The following is a 4178-nucleotide window of genomic DNA, read 5'->3' as shown; positions in this document are numbered from 1 at the left end:
GTCGGTTAAGTCAGAACTTTTTTATATGCTATTTGATTCCTCCAAAACCAGTATTAAAACTCTATTTAACATTTACAAAGAAATCAGTTTATCAATTTTTCCTTTCATTTATTACATTATATATCTCACATCGGCTTATTGACAGCTTATGTTTATGGAGTGTTAAGCTTAATAAGCTTCACTTGACTGCATGAAAGTTGGTGGTTAATACTGTTAACAATAAAAATGGTTAGAAGTTATGAGAAGCAGATAAAGAAATGTACTATCTACATGAATGTATTACCTATAACCAACCATTCATCAAATTCAAATTTGGTACGTTATGAGTGTGAATAACATTTGATATATGTGTTAGGTTTAACTTCAAATGAAAAAATCAGAAGTTTTCTGAACGTGAACATCTAGATATAGAAACATGTTAAAGAAAACATAATTCAATAAAATGTTTATGTATGTACTATTAGTAAACAATCATTCCTGGATGGAACATACTATGATAAATCATTCTGCATGAAGGGTATCGAAATACTGCAGAAGCTCTAGAATGAACAAAGTCTTATTCAAGAGACTACGTTAATGAATAAGTTGAATTTTTTCAAAGAGTTGTTTTATTAGTTATCATATGGACTTATCGGCCGATATGTTATAAGAAGAAGAAATTTTTTTTTAACACAAAAAGAAAATCAATTTCTCAGTACTTTGATCGTTCAGAATTGAGATACAGACAACAGTTATTAATTTGGTTATAAAATAGTATAATTTATATTCATTTAAGTTGAGGGGTCTGATATAGTTTATTCAATGGTACACTTTGTTTTTATCAATTCATTTTCCCAAAGCTTTGATTTAAAATCTTAAGGCCTATTTTCTTAAGGCTCTGACAGAGCTGTCAGTCTGCAAAATTAGGGTCTTAGTCAAGTTGTGACGATTTTTTCCAACGCGTCACAAGTAAATTATGATAGTTGAAAATAGCGTGAAGTTATTATAGTAAACAAATAAAAAAAAAACCCAACAACAGAATTAAAACTATTTTAGTCGAAAAAAATATATATATAGCATGAAGTTATTATTATTATTGTAAACAAACAAAACAATAGAATTAAGCTATTATTAGTAAAACCAAACCCACGGAAAAAAATATTAGTCTAAGCTATGAAAAAATGTATAAAGTATTAATAAAGTAAAAGGAATTATTTTAGAAAGTAAGATAGTAATAAGTAATTATAAATTATCATAGAATTTAGTTATCAAAATTAAAAGAAACAATAAATCTCTTGAAAATACAAATTAAGTAATAATACTTCCGATTTCTTTGAGGGTAATTATTTTTGCCAAATTTTAATAATAAATATGCAGCGAACAACAACAGCAGAACATAGCGAAATCAGTAGCAAGCAATAACAACTTAGAAGAAAGCTACACAGTATGCACTCAGAAGTCAGTTATCCCGTTCTATAAAATCCGTATAAAAGGAGAAGCAAAGTAAAACACAGGAACTTGGCCACAGCACTTCGAACAGTGCACATCACCAGAGGTTCAATCACAGGTCGTGAAGCAGAACACTTCACAAGATAATCACAGAGGTAATTATTAAGTCATAGAACTGATTCCTAGCAACACAGCCCTATCGGTAGTGTTGTTTCCTAATCCCACAGTGTAGCCCAGTCGGTAACACTGAACCTAGCAACACAGCCCTATCGGTAATGTTGTTTCCTAATCCCACAGTGTAGCCCAGTCGGTAACACTGAACCTAGCAACACAGCCCTATCGGTAGTGTTGTTACCTAATCCCACAGTGTAGCCCAGTCGGTAACACTGAACCTAGCAACACAGCCCTGTCGGTAGTGTTGTCTCCTAGCCTACCTTTACTCATTCTTTTGTGTTCTCTTATTTACAGGAGTTATATTATTTGTCCGTATTTATAATTACAATAAAATATCATTAGTACATAAGTATAACTATAAATATTGTAATAAATTTATTTTGAGAAAAATAATAAAAACCACGAAACTAACGAAAATAGCCCGTTTTTTTAATTACGAGAAGATTCAGGGTTACAGAGAAAAAAATATTCTTGTAACGACTCTGGGATCCGGCGAGCAAAACCTTGGCTTGAGAAAAAAAGGTTCTTTACAAAGTTTATAGACTTGACAGGCTGGCACAATTTCATATAAATGGAAGAGCTGTATATTTCAGCATTCTCTGTAAGCTGACAACTGCGGTTCTTCTGGAAGTGCTTTTGGTCTATTAAACCGTGGTATCACAACAAACTATTGTTTGAGTTCAAAGCAGGCTTTGGTATATCAGACTGCCACTCCAACCTAACCTTAGCTTGTGGAAATGAATTTGTAATACATTTATTATATAATTTTTATTGTTATTAAAATTAAGTTAATCTGTTAGTTTTTGAATATAACTGCTATATAATCTTGTAGATTAGATTAGTGGAATAAAAAGAAAGAAATACATCATTTATGTAGTAAATGATATTAATAATAAAGTTCGCGTAACTAACCTGATTTATAAAGCCTTCGTTAGTAAATTCTTATTAAGTCAGTCACGATATTTGAGCTTTAGAGAGAAAACTACCTTTCAAACTACCTTTTTTTATCTGTTTTTAGTGTGAATTGTCTGTCCTGCGGCGGGTAGTTAAAGAATAGAGTATTTCAGTTTTGAAAAGAACCAAACTATATTTTTTTATTTGTTTTTAGAACAAAAATTTTTTGTTACAGGAGAATATATTTAAACTTTTGGAAATATCCAAACTACCTTCATTACTAATTTTTAGCGTAAAAATTGTCTGTCCTTCGGAAGAACGGTTATTTGAGTTTTGATAAGAACAATTGTATCTTTTTCATTTGTGGATAGCTAAAGAAGAAGATATTTGAGTTTTTGAAAATATTCAAACTACATTTCTTACTTATTTTTAGAACAAAAATTTGTTGTACTTTGCACATAGTTGGAATTCCTCCTACAGGTATACTCTTATAAATCAGCTATTATAGTTCAAATAAGTAAAGCATATTATAAATATAATATTTCATGATTCTTAAGTCACTTCCAATTCAGGAGGAAAGACCTCCTAAGTGATTTAATTCACACTTCTTTGTACACTTTCGTTTATTATGGACTAATTCCCTAATTCACATAAAGAATTTAACCCTTTAGCTAATTTTTTGTTATTTAAATAAATTATTGAAGATATTTCATTGCAGCAAGTTAACTGAAGACACAAAATTCGTATCTCTTAAAATAAACTTTTATTTAAACCCTTTAATAGCTCTATTATTGAATATTACCTCGTTATTGCGAGAGACTCATGTGTGTACGTAGAAGGGGTTTGAAATTTCTCAATTGAAAAATCAAAATAGATTTAATCTAACTTAACCCTCTACAGCCTAAGTTCTAGTTATTTTTTTATTTGAAAAAGTTATAAAGGATATTTTTTCATAAATAAACTGAAGACACAAAATTCATATCTAACAAAATTAAATTTTCTTATAAACCCTTTAATAGCTCTATTACTGAATTTTAACCTATTATTGCGAGAGATTTAAATTTCTGGGAAGGAGTTGAAGAATTGAACATAGCAGTCATAAATTAAACTAATACAATTGAAAAATCAAGAAAGCTTTAAACTAACTTAACCCTCTAAGGTTTTTTTTTTTTTGTTAAAATTACTAGAAATGTTTTTTTTTTATTTGAAAAAATTATTGGAGATATTTCTTCGTAGTAAGTAAACTGAAGACGCAAAATTCGTACCACTTAAAATAAAATTTTCTTATAAACCTTTTAATAGCTCTATTATTGAACTTCAACCTGTTATCGCAAGATATTTAGCTGTTTAGGATTGAGAGATTGAAGTTTGGGATTGGGAGTTTGAGCTTAGCAGTCATAAATTAAACTAACACAATTGAAAAATCAAGGAAGCTTTAATCTAACTTAATCCTCTCAAACCCAAGTTTTTGTCTTTTTTTTTTGGTTAAAATTACTGGAAAAAGCTTGAGGTAAATAAGTAATATTTATTAGAGAAAAAAAAAAATTGTTAATTAAAATCAACAAATTCAGTATTATTTATTAAAAATTTAGTGGTTTCGCAAAATATTAACTCATTTTTGGTTTAAAGCAGTAGGTACCAGGCAAATTTAGACTTGAAATTTTACGGTGATATTTCCATAG

This window comes from Teleopsis dalmanni, chromosome 2 (assembly GCF_002237135.1).
Source record: "Teleopsis dalmanni isolate 2A chromosome 2, ASM223713v2, whole genome shotgun sequence".
Classification (NCBI taxonomy): Eukaryota; Metazoa; Arthropoda; class Insecta; order Diptera; family Diopsidae; genus Teleopsis; species Teleopsis dalmanni.
The sequence above is the reverse complement of the archived record's forward strand: the minus strand, read 5'-3'. Positions refer to the sequence as shown.